General features: G+C 45.0%; 1 protein-coding gene across 1 annotated transcript in view; it reads right to left on the bottom strand.

Moving 5' to 3' along the window:
• LOC136880901 (uncharacterized) overlaps positions 1-13,502 on the bottom strand; it is a 497,467-nt gene that overhangs the window by 72,050 nt on the left and 411,915 nt on the right. The gene's annotated exons all lie outside the window — the stretch shown is intronic.

Here is a 13,502-nt window from a genome sequence, read left to right as displayed (position 1 = left end):
CCCGTCATGATGGCAGTACTGAGGTTTGCGATGCGTTGTTGTCTGTCAAAAAGCACGTGGCTTTGTTTACAAATCTGTCAAAAAGCACGTGGTTGTCAAAAAGCACGTGGCTTTGTTTATCTCGAGCTAGTTAGGTTAAGTTGGCACTACTGAGGTTTAGGCCCGTCAAGATGGCAGTACTGAGGTTAGCGATGCGTTGTTGTCGATGACAGCTGTCAAAAAGCACGTGGCTTTGTTTACAAATTCAAATTTCGCGCTAGTTAGGTTAAGTTGGCAGTACTGTCGCGCTAGTTAGGTTAAGTTGGCAGTACTGGAAGAGGCCACTGGCTGAGGTGGAGGTGGCCACTGGGAGGCCTCTGGCTGAGGTGGAGGTGGAGGTGGCCACTGGGAGCCGGAGGTGGCGGTGGCCGCCGAACTCTCCCATTATACTACTTTCATTTCTCCCCTGAAGGAGGAGGCGGGCCTCCTAGACGGTGACGCCGTCTCTCAGGCCAGGCGATTTGTATCGGGGAAGGAGATGCGCGGAGAAGGTAAGAGGGTTGGCGCTCGTGGCCTATACTAGGAAATGCCCCGGCATTCGCCTTAGTGCAGGAGAATGGAAAACCACGGAAAACCGTTGTCAGGACAGCTGATAGTGGAGACCAGTCCCTCTCCGTCTCCCGAATACAGAGTCGTAAAGGCACGGACGAGCCGCGATAACCCCTATTCTACTCGGTTGGTCGGTCGGAGTGCAGAGCTGTCGAACCACAGGCCAGCCGTGCCCACTTGTGGGCCGAAGCCCATTCTGCAAACCTCCGACTAGACAATAATTGACCGAGCTCGATAGCTGCAGTCGCTTAAGTGCGGCCAGTATCCAGTATTCGGGAGATAGTAGGTTCGAACCCCACTGTCGGCAGCCCTGAAGATGATTTTCCGTGGTTTCCCATTTCCACACCAGGCAAATGATGGGGATGTACCTTAATTAAGGCCACGGCCGCTTTCTTCCCATTTCTAGGCCTTTCCTGTCCCATCGTCGCCATAAGACCTATCTGTGTCGGCGCGACGTACAGCAACTAGCAAAAAAAAAATAAATAAATAAAAGACAATAATTGCCAATTATTGAAGACCTCTCTGGAATAAGGATGTAACCAACAAGTTTTTCTTTAAAGAGATATCAGTGTAAATGGGGTGTATTATCACGCCTCTACGCGGTGGTATCATCTTATGTCTTATACCGGTACTTGAACTTCAAGATTATTTACAGCCAGCATAACTTTATCCTCTCTGGTATAAGAAAATACACTATAGAGTGATGATGATGATAGCAAACACTCGTAATCGAGTAGGTTTGTCTTCCAGGTAGGATGTCTCTTCATCTATGTGTTCGGAGGTGACTATACAGTCCAATGCGACAGTTATACAATTTGCCACAGTGATGACAGGTAGTCCCAGGTGAAGCAGTCATGTTATTTCTATGTTTTCTCAGCACTTCTTTTTCTTTCCTACGTTGCCTCTTGTCATTCGCTGTACGTCGGCGGTTTTCTTCAAAAGACAGTGTGCCGTAATGGACTAGTGATCTCCAGGATGAACGGTCAAGCGCTAAGCTCTCCCAGTTATCAACATCAATGTTACATCTCTTTAAGTTAGTCTTGATTACATCTTTAAATCGCTTCCTCTGACCGCCTACACAGCGTTTACCTACTGATAGCTCAGAGTAAAACACTTGTTTGGGAATGCGATTATTGGGCACGCGAACTACGTGGCCTGTCCATCGTAGCTGGCGTCTTAAAACCATCAATTCTATACTGGTGGTGTGTGCCTCTTCAAGAACGCTGATATTTGTGCGCCTGTCTTGCCAAGTTATTTGCAGTATTCTCCTCAAGCAACGTTGATGATACTGTTCCAGCTTCTTAAGGTGTCGACTGTAGCATGTCCAGGATTCAGATCCGTAGAGTAAGGTTGGAACTACAACAGAATTGTACACAAGAATCTTTGTTGTGATATTGACATCGTGACTATTTGACTATAGAGTATTTGGGTAAGGATAGAATATCAGTCAAGATGGTGGACAGTGCTTGTGTTGGTTCATCACCAGGTATATTGATCATTTAAATAAAGGCCATAGACGAAATCACATGTATGACTTGAAATATTTTCTTGACATGTTTATTGTTATTCTTGTTATGTTTATTATTATTATTGTGGTGCCGGTATCCGAATCCTGCGCGAAGCGTGGCTTGTATGCAGTTCTCACCGGCAGAGCTGGCCAGGCGACCAGATGACACTGCACGTCACCGCTCGAGACCCTATATAAGCCAATGCGCCGGGGTTCACACACCATCACCCACTAAGACTGCCCTAGCCTTCCTCCCTACAATTAGGGTAATTCCCAATATTATTTTATGACAGCAACATTGGGCGTGGTCAACTTTTGGATGGGTGACCACCCACCCGATGCTGCTCCCCTCTTTTCGTTTGCCTCTATTAATTAGAGATCCAACGCCACCCCCCAACCCCCGCCCTATCAGGGCACCCTCCCCAGGCCATATTCTGGTCAGCTCGATCCCTTACAAAACTCCACACTCCACACCACCGTTATGCCAATTACCATCCCACTAAGAAATAGCACTCAAGGCCTTTAACTGGTCGACGGGCTAAAAGCATCATTGGTCCCTCGGGACCACTGATGAAGTGGCTTCATTCACAGACAAGGCTCGCTCTTCCTCGGCCGTGGTGCCACATCATCTATATCTCCGCACCTCGCCGAGTCGCAACATCATAGGCTGGTGGACGGCCGCACCCAGCTATGTATTCCTGTTAAGTCCATGATGTCGACCCAGCTCTCTCGCTCGAGGATATTACTAACGAACTTCGCCAGCTCGGTGTCCTTAATGCGACCCGTCTCTATTCTGGTGCTGAACCTTCAACTGAAGTACTGCTTCATTTTCCCTCTGCCCGTACCTGCACGTCTCTTCAAGATACCGGAGTGGTTCTTCATCGCCGTCTTCATCCAGCTTACCTCAGTGCTCAAGACCCTACTTCGCCTGTTGTATGATCGCCTCCACCCTATTATCCACCCTGTCTTCCTCCGTCTTCCTGTTTCACAACTACTATCGTTCCTATCATCTCTGCTCCCGCCTCTCCCGCTTCTTCCGACATTTCGCTTACCGTACTTATCTTTACCACCACAACTACCATCACCGCCACCACTGCTTCTGCCCTGGTTTCTTCCAACCCTCCCGTTACTACTACCACTAAGTCCCATCCCTCTCCCCTCCTGACCTCTCTCCCTCTCCCTCCAAACCCCCTCTTCGTGAAGTCCCCAGCAAACATCTCAACTGCCATCTGTCGAGGGACTTTCTACTGCTCCTCCTGTGAATGCGGAACGACCACTTGCGACCACCTTCGCCGCCACCACCATCAGATCGCCCAACTACTTCCAGCTGTGTTCTTCGTGGGATGGACCCCAGCCTGGCATCTGACGTCATCACCCGCGACCTTCGCCAGGCAGGCGTTCCTGTAAGGAGAGCATCTCGAATATATAACACCGATGGCCCTACGTTCCTAGTGAGACTTCAGTTGCCGACCTACGGCGATGTCCAACGTCTCATCGATCAAGGAGTCCACCTCTACGGTCGTTATCATAGAGTGGAACCTTCTCATTCTCCTCTACAACAGTCGCACCGTAATTCCTCATAACGCAGTCGCCCCCGGCCTGTCCCACCTCCCCAATCCCCTCGTCCCTCCCTTCGATTTTCGATTTTCATCTGCCTCACCCCCTCCGACCTACTGTACACCTCCATTACCTTTCCCAGACATTTTTCGCCTTCTCCTCACTTCCCTCGTTAACTTCTCTTCATTTTACCACATTCTAGCCCTTCATCTACTCCCTACCACCTTTGTGTAAAGCACTGTTTCTCATCTCTTGTATTGTACTTTGTACCTCTTTACAATAAAGCTATGTATTAGAAAAACTTAGGCATAGGAAAAAAATCCCCTCCCATCTCCTTCTTCACATCCTTTTACCCACTTCCTTCTTCCATCACATCTCCCCAACCCGCCCGGATCTCTTGGCCAGAGAGAGGGCGTAACCCTTCTAGGTGGCCCGCCCCACCCCTTCAGGGTGGGGAATGAAAACTTTCTCAGACAGACAGACAGACAGACAGACAGACAGACAGACAGACAGACAGACAGACAGACAGACAGACAGACAGACAGACAGACAGACAGACAGACAGAGATAATGCAGTCAGTCGTCCAAGGGCTAAGCTACACATCATTTCCGAAGCGCAGAGGATGCTCTATATAAGCAGCTAACTGAACAGGTGGACTGAAGCTAGCTGGTGAGGTTTCTACCCCTAGACTCGCTAACATCTCTCCAAACTTTACATTCTCAAATCTTCACCTCTTGAATGAGCACTTCGACTTTGAAAGTCAGTTGCTAGGCAACATTTCTCCCTCAGTGAGTCATCATTTAGTTTGTGTACTGGTAACGTGTAAATATTGCATATATCTCAAGTATTGTAGTAATCACTCACACACCACACTTAACACTGTCCTCCACCACAATAACACGCAGTTACCTACATGTGGCAGATGCCGCCCACCCTCATCGGAGGGTCTGCCTTACAACGGCTAGAAATAGCCACACGAAATTAAATTAAATTGTAGTAATCTGTTTATGTGTCCAAACCATCCGTTCTATGAAAAGGTTTTTCTTTCAGCAGAAGCTGGACTTTGAGTTTAATGTGCAAGTGGCACATATTTCGGAATACTGTATCATTGCAATTTTCCTTTAATACAATTTTGTTTCATATGTGAAATAACTCTCTTAATACACAACAAATACACTAATATTATTTGCTATATATTTTATTGTTCCGCGAACGGCCGTAGCCGTGTTGAAACACCGCATCCCGTGAGATCTCCGAAATTAAGCAACATTGGGCGTGGTCAAGAACTGGATGCGTTGCCACGCGCTTTTGGTGGGGGTTAAGGGAATGGAGGACCGGAAAGGAACTGGCCACCCTACCGCACGTAAACTCCAGCTCAGGCACACCTCTGCGCAGGTTTGGACCTGCCTTCGGGCAGAATACACCCTTACATTACCTTTTTCTTACAAGTGATAAGCTTTAACAGCTTCATTTCAAGTAGTACTAATTCCGTATTGACCATAATCAATTAGTGAATATTCAAGATAAACTTATATATTATAACTAAGAGGTCCGCCTATTCAATACAATATATAATTTATTATATTTAGTACATGTTTCGTCCCCTAAGGGACATCATCAGCTAATGATAAATTAACATTAATATGTTAGAAATACGAAATAGATATTATTAAAATTGGAAAGACCTATTAAAATATTGATGTATGTTTATGACATTTAAAATAAGATCTTCGAAATTTTGTTAAAATTGTATTTCATATGATAGATAAACCAGTTAAATGTCCATTTTACTCTTGATAATATTCTTGGAAAATACCAGTTATGCTTTATAAAATCTTAAATGACCAATTGTTGTAAATAGCACACTTGATTTGTATCTCTTGATGAAAGATTTGTTACCTTTTTTTTTGTTCCAAGTGCATGTACAGGATTTCTCTTCGGTTACATACAAATGTAAGACATACTTACAGATTACTTTCCACTGCATCACTTCCAATTCTTACATTATTGTTAAAACCTTAAATTATAACAATAAAATATTGTTTTCCGTAGATGAACTCGTTTGTACACTTGCACATGCAATTGGTTCAAGTGAAGCCAAAAAAAAATCGTTTTCCTCTCTCCTGAGAAATTACTTAATTGTTGATTACATCCTTATTCCGGGGAGGTCTTCAATTGTGGATGGGGGATGTAGAATATAGGGTGTAACGATAGGGTAAGCTAAGCTTTGAGGACACATTCCTCACAAAGAGAAAGAAAACATGGTATATGGACATGGGTGCGAAAACACTTTGATTCCGTGTTAGAACTCATTTTCTACAACTCTACATAACACATTACTCATGGGAAACATACGGGGACAGAACGTGCCAGGATAACCAACTTGCCGTCGCATTGTATCCTGGTACAAGGTGCAGAGTGTCTTCGTGGCAGTGTCAATACTACCGGAGGGCATTTTTAACATTTCATGTTCTATGCTAGCACGTTCCGTTCCTGTATAATTCCCATGATTAGCAGTATGTGGTTCGTGTATGTCAGCAATATCTATGTCATTATCCAGCAAAACTTTCGAGAGAAAGTCACACTTGGCTTTGCTGATACACTGACTGACAGAGCAAATGCAACACCAAGAAGGAGTGGTTCGAAAGGGATGAAAGTTGGGGGAAAAAACAGAGACGGCACGGACGAATAATTGATGTTTATTTCAAACCGATATGCAGGTTACACAATGCGCACGGCATCGACTCAGTAGGATGTAGGACCACCGCGAGCGGCGATGCACGCAGAAACACGTCGAGGTACAGAGTCAATAAGAGTGCGGATGGTGTCCTGAGGGATGGTTCTCCATTCTCTGTCAACCATTTGCCACAGTTGGTCGTCCGTACGAGGCTGGGGCAGAGTTTGCAAACGGCGTCCAATGAGATCCCACACGTGTTCGATTGGTGAGAGATCCGGAGAGTACGCTGGCCACGGAAGCATCTGTACACCTCGTAGAGCCTGTTGGGAGATGCGAGTAGTGTGTGGGCGGGCATTATCCTGCTGAAACAGAGCATTGGGCAGCCCCTGAAGGTACGGGAGTGCCACCGGCCGCAGCACATGCTGCACGTAGCGGTGGGCATTTAACGTGCCTTGAATATGCACTAGAGGTGACGTGGAATCATACGCAATAGCGCCCCAAACCATGATGCCGCGTTGTCTAGCGGTAGGGCGCTCCACAGTTACTGCCGGATTTGACCTTTCTCCACGCCAACGCCACACTCGTCTGCGGTGACTATTACTGACAGAACAGAAGCGTGACTCATCGGAAAACACGACGTTCCGCCATTCCCTCATCCAAGTCGCTCTAGCCCGGCACCATGCCAGGCGTGCACATCTATGCTGTGGAGTCAATGGTAGTCTTCTGAGCGGACGTCGGGAGTGCAGGCCTCCTTCAACCAATCGACGGGAAATTGTTCTGGTCGATATTGGAACAGCCAGGGTGTCTTGCACATGCTGAAGAATGGCGGTGGACGTTGCGTGCGGGGCTGCCATCGCTTGGCGGCGGATGCGCCGATCCTCGCGTGCTGACGTCACTCGGGCTGCGCCTGGACCCCTCGCACGTGCCACATGTCCCTGCGCCAACCATCTTCGCCACAGGCGCTGCACCGTGGACACATCCCTATGGGTATCGGCTGCGATTTGACGAAGCGACCAACCTGCCCTTCTCAGCCCGATCACCATACCCCTCGTAAAGTCGTCTGTCTGCTGGAAATGCCTCCGTTGACGGCGGCCTGGCATTCTTAGCTATACACGTGTCCTGTGGCACACGACAACACGTTCTACAATGACTGTCGGCTGAGAAATCACGGTACGAAGTGGGCCATTCGCCAACGCCGTGTCCCATTTATCGTTCACTACGTGCGCAGCACAGCGGCGCATTTCACATCATGAGCATACCTCAGTGATGTCAGTCTACCCTGCAATTGGCATAAAGTTCTGACCACTCCTTCTTGGTGTTGCATTTGCTCTGTCAGTCAGTGTACTTTCGATGTTTAGTTGTAAAATACGGATGAAAAATCCGATGTTTTTTGTTAAGGACCACTTGAGGATCTACTGAAATCTCTGTACGACAATCCGCTCTTGGTCTGATTTATTACAAATTACACAACAAATTAGAAATACTTTGGATGCATGGGAACGAAAAGTTTTGAGGAAGATATATGGTGTAGTACACGAGAAGGGTGGCTGGAGAATTAGGTCCCAGAAAGAGCTGTATGAACTCTATAAGAATCCGTCAATAACTGAAGATATAGGCATAAGGTTAGAAGATTACGGTGGTAGGGACATGTGCAGCGAATGGAGGAACGGCGAGTGCCAAGGAAGGTGGTAGTCACCAAGCCCGAGGGTAGTCGTTCAGTGGGACGACCAAGATTACGATGGCTGGACGATGTCGAGGCGGGCTTGAGAAGACTAGGAATACGGAAGTGGAGAAGGCTGGCCGCTTCGAGAGACGGCTGGAGGAGACAAGGCCCAGGTCCTTCAAGGACTGTAGCGCCGGATAATGGAATCAATGGAATCTGGTTTATTCCAGTGCAGAATGTTGTTGTCCTGTATGGTTTAATAGCCCACATACCCTATATGTTGATATACAGCTGAATAACAGCATGCGCCTTATTTCGGGCACAATTAGACGCACGGGAATAATGCCACCTGATTTGCGCAGATCGAACGCTCTCTTAAGAGAGTACCATAAAATCTACAAAACTCCCCAACTACCAGTACAAGAAGACATCCCTGCACTCAGTCTTCAAAGGTTAAAGTCACGCCACCCACCTTTGCGTGATGCTGCTGATGTGGTTCACAACACCTTTAACGTTGTGAAAGTTTGGAAAGACCGATGGGGTTCTCTAACAGAGTTGTCCCTTCACAATATGTTTCCTGGTGGGCAAATTGCTAGTGGATTTCATCTACCACGCAGGCAGTGGGTCACTCTTAACGGAGTTCGGACAGGCCATGGAAGATGCAAGGACTCACTCTACAAGTAGAACTGATCAACGTAACCGGAATGTGACTATTGTGCCCCACGGCAAACCATCCCTCACACTGTTGGCAGCTGCAAGCTACGTGCCTGCTAGAGTAGCTGGGCTGATTTCTTGATTCCATAAGAGGCAGTATTAGAGTGGAAGGAAGGACTGGACATTCTGATTTGGAATTATATTTCCTTGTTATTGTGTTTCTAGCAGGTAGCTGCGCCTTTTCTCGCGTTTATTAATTCAACTGTATTAGATTTTTCTAAACCGTTTAAATAAATGCAAAAGAAAAACTATATTTATTAACATACACCGTTTTCACTTTTAATATCGGTAGTTTTCTGTTATTTTAATATTTCACGCCCTTTCCACCCCCGCCCGTAGGGGTGTCTTAACCTACAGTTTTTTCCCCAAAAAGGAAGTCATATGAGTATCATGTTTGGTTGAGAGTTTTGCTGATCTCGCTCATTTTGGACATTCCTTTCACCCCTTCTAACCCCAACCCGAATGGAAATGAACTTTAGCTCAAATAGCATCCAGAATGTCACGGTTCATCTCAGCTACCCCAAGACTATGAACTCGCCACTAATATCGGTCATTTTTCAGATTTTTTTACATTTTACCCCTTCCTTTCGGGTTGCTAGGGGTTTCTTGCGTCGATAAGAGGATGGTTATTTAGTGTACTTCCCCTTAAAACACGAATTACCACCACCACCATTTGCGACGACAAAAAACCGACACCGTAATCAGGCAACCATTGTACGTCATATCGATGGAGAACGACTTCATTTTGGTGGACGGAAAGGGATGTTTTTGGAAGATGTTAATGTTGTGTCTTTATCTTAATTAGGGCCACGGCCGCTTCCTTCCCACTCCAAGCCCTTCCCTGTCCCATCGTCGCCATAAGATCTATCTGTGTCGGTGCGACGTAAAGCAAGTAGCAAAAAAAAAAAAAAAAAATTCTTTCCTTTGACATTGGGCAGCATTTGATATCTTTTCCCTTTCTCTTCTTCTTTTGCCTTTCACTATTCATTCTGTTCCTTCTTTTAGTAAACAGTCCTTTCTCAAACAATGCCCCATCCAGTTAATTTTTCTCGTTCTAATGTTTTGCAACATAGTTCGTCATTCCCCAACTCGTCGTAATACCTCTTCATTTCTTAACCGGTCTTCCCATTTCACTTGTTCTATTCTCCTCGATATCCTCATCTCTAGTGCCTCCAATTTTATCTCGCCTTTCTCCAGATATAACACTTCGCAAGTCTTTTCCTCAAATCTTTGGTTAGTGGCCAACAAAGTAATTTCAATTTCCTTTTGAAACCTTCTTAGCAGCAAATAATATTAGTGTAATAATAAAAATAACAACAATGACAATAAAAAGGTTAAGAAAGCATTTCAAAATATAGATGTGATTTCCTCTATGGCCTTTATTTACATGATATGATGTCCCCTTCAAATTTGGCCTACAATAAGCATTTATTGTATTTGCGTGTATAAGATTTTATTTCATCAGCGCGGACGATATTCTCCAGCCTTGTATAACAGAGACAGCTCCCAGAAGGTCAAAAACCGGTCGTATTGGCAGGGGGAAATGTATTGATTTTTCTCGGCGGAGCGATCAGCTGGCCACGTGACACAGTGAAGGGAGCGAGCCAAGGTCACCAAGACACGCGGCCTGTACACATGTGAGATCTCAAGAAATGAACGCTAGACGTCGACCAATTACGGACAATTATAGTGCCACACCCCTTTCCCTGGATATGCATAAAAACCCGTGTATCCGGAAAAATCGCTCTCTGCTGTTCTGTCATCTGCTCTCTGCGGTTCTGTACTCTGATACTCTGCTCTGCTGCGGACTTAGGCGTGCTGTGAACTTCGAAGTGATATCTACTGTCTACTTCAAGATGGTTATTTATTAAAGCAATTACCTGACAGTAAAACCAGCCATTCCTCGTTTATAATTGAATTAACGAGCTCGGCAGATTTTCTTCGCCGCAAGTTACGTATTTTTCTATCATTAATTTAATCGCGCGCGCGTGTGTGTGGAGCATATTTTAAAACTGTTTGTTGGTTTCAGTCTCTACTCCACGAGAAGAGAGAAGAAATCGCCACGTGTTGGAATGAGTGTCTCAAGATGCTGTCATATTGCGGAGAGGAAGCCTGCCAGGACTTTATTTGGAATACTGGTGCTACGATGACCTGCTAAAAATGCAGGCAATCTTCGTCATGGGGAGATAGCGACCCCAGGCAGATAACTGACCACATGTTCAAGACCATCGGCGAAGATCCAGTTACATCATGCATTTAAGTACACTTTAATAATGTTTATCTGTTCATCTTTGTAGAAATAATGCTTTCTTATTCATTAGTGGTAATATTTCTTCTAGTCTTGCAGTAGATTTGAATATTTTCACTCTTCTTTCCGATGGGAGATGGTAGTTTTTGTCATTCATGTGTGTATGATTTTTGATCTCTATTAGTTTAGCTAGAACGTGTGTGTCTTCTACGATTATTCTAGCTGTCCCATTTAATAATCTAGTGTGTTTAAAAATCATTGTCCTCACCGATAATTAACAATTTAATTTTTGAAAAATATTTTTTCGGAAGTCTTGTGGGACAGATTTACGGCATGTTGTGTTACGCCGGATTTCTATGTTAAGGTTTCTTCATGTGTGATTTAAGGCGTGTTAGTGTCATCTGACATATTGTCGAATTTCCAGTTTCCGCGAATTTTAGATCTCGCATATATAATAATAATAATTGTTCCGAGGTATCTGTGGAACAGCAGAGGTGAAAGAAGGTGCGGGGGTGAACAGGTCTCAGGCTACGAAATTAAAGTTAATTTAAAATTTAACAAGGTTATATTTTCTTTGCAAAATCAAGAAATAACAAGAATGGCAGGTACAGAGTAGCAAAGCCACTATTCGAGAATGTACAATTACAGAGTTACAAGATTTGGGCTCCGAGAGCCAGACACACAATTCTTGAGCAATTAGCCCAACTTTACGATATACAGAATTCAACAAAGGGGCAGAAGACCCCAATCATGCCCAGGAGCACTTGCTCCCAATTACACAGTAAAGCCTCCTCGAGGCGCGCAGAAAACACAATTTTTATTTTGGAAAGAGCAACCAGCTCTCAAAGTTCTAGCCTATCAAAGGCCACACCAAATTCCACCTTCAAGCTGTCCTCCAAGGACATAGACACAAGGGTACAAATACCCAACCTACTGAGGCCTATTAAGTGAGAAAAGGTTAATTACATGGCCTCTAAAATACTAATTTGAGAGGAGGCGATCTGCACTCCTAATACATTTGTTTAAAACCTACTTGGCACTAGGCCATTAATGCAAGGGCTAATCCCATACTAAAGAGGTGACTTTTAGAAGGAAACAATTTACATTACGTTAAGGAAGAAACGGTTGAGAAAATAAGTTCACCTCAATGCAATATGAGTGGGAGCTCGAGAGGGTTAAGCACTCTCTATCCCGATTTGTAGTTTAAAAAGATAGAATAGATACCAAGTGTTTTTACATTTTAAGGGAAGTTACATGGTAAAAGGCTTCGGACCAGCCCCGAGAGTTAAACTGCTGAGCAAGCAAGAAAAGAAGTTATTAAACGGCCATTACCTTGTGGATGAACTGCTGCCCGAAGAAAGAGGCGCTTCCCGCCCCCTGCTACGTACTTTACACACTGAAAGATGTTACTGCAGTGGCCCAGAGACCCTAAAATCAGCAGTTTATATACTCTCGCGGAAAGTTCGAGGCGTTTCAGGAATGAGAACACCCTCCCACAAGCATTTTATTGGTTAACCAAGAAAACCCCTACACAAGATGAAGAAGAAACACATTATTGGTGGAAAATTAATTCGAGAAATTCGGGATTGGCTAAATTGAAAACAAGGGGAAAGAAAGGGTTAATATTGCCAACTTAAACTATGACTGCAAGAAATTTAACAAAGAACAAACTTATGAATTCAAATTTTCTCCAAAAACATAGTTCTTTCACTTCGCACCAGGGTACACAATTGTAGTTCTTCAATAGTGTCCTCTAGAAGAGAATGTTCACACTTCTTACTACAGGCAAGACAAAACTACGTCGAAAACGACCCAGTTCAGAAACTTCAAAATTTCCAAGTAGTGACATCTTCTGAGAAACTTGAAAATTAACACAGTAGATAAAGTTCAGACTTCCTCCAGTAGGGGAGTTTCAACTGGCGCAAAGTTTGAATTAGCGGCGTGGAGGTGTACCGCCCGGTACAGACCTCCCCCCCCCCAAAAGTCCCTCCAGGGGTGACACATGAAATTTGTTTGAATACAAGGTCCAAGTTATGATGTTGATATGGAGATTAATTGCAGAAGCAAAAATTTTTCTAAATTTGGTGTGATCCAGTTTCAAAATTCTTTATAGTTATTGCTGATGTAATGTCTTTATGTTTGTAGAAGTTGAATTCAGAAGGAAAAACTTTAAATTCTTGAAAGAGAAGAAAATTTTCTAAGTCCACCAGATATTGCAGTAAAATCGCAAAAGATAATAATTGTTGATGTGAAACGTCCATGTAACTGACTAAATATATCAGTTGCCGATGACTTTGACGGCCAGACCAGCCGCCGCTGCTTGAGTCCAGAGGAGGCCGCTCGGACCCCTCAAGTACCCTGAGATACCGCTCGCCCGCACTATGAGAGGAGTAGAGGTGTTGAAGCACGCCGCGCCCGCGGCGAACATATACAGGCTGCGGGCAAGTAGCAGGTTGTGCGCCGCACATCAGCCTTGGCCGGGAGGAGGGCTCCGGCTCGCCGTGCACAGGTCGACCTCGCTGGAGTAGAGGGGGCCCTTCCTCTATC

The sequence above is a fragment of the Anabrus simplex genome, chromosome 9, assembly GCF_040414725.1.
Source record: "Anabrus simplex isolate iqAnaSimp1 chromosome 9, ASM4041472v1, whole genome shotgun sequence".
NCBI classification, from domain to species: domain Eukaryota; kingdom Metazoa; phylum Arthropoda; class Insecta; order Orthoptera; family Tettigoniidae; genus Anabrus; species Anabrus simplex.
This window is presented reverse-complemented; position numbering and strand designations above follow the sequence as displayed.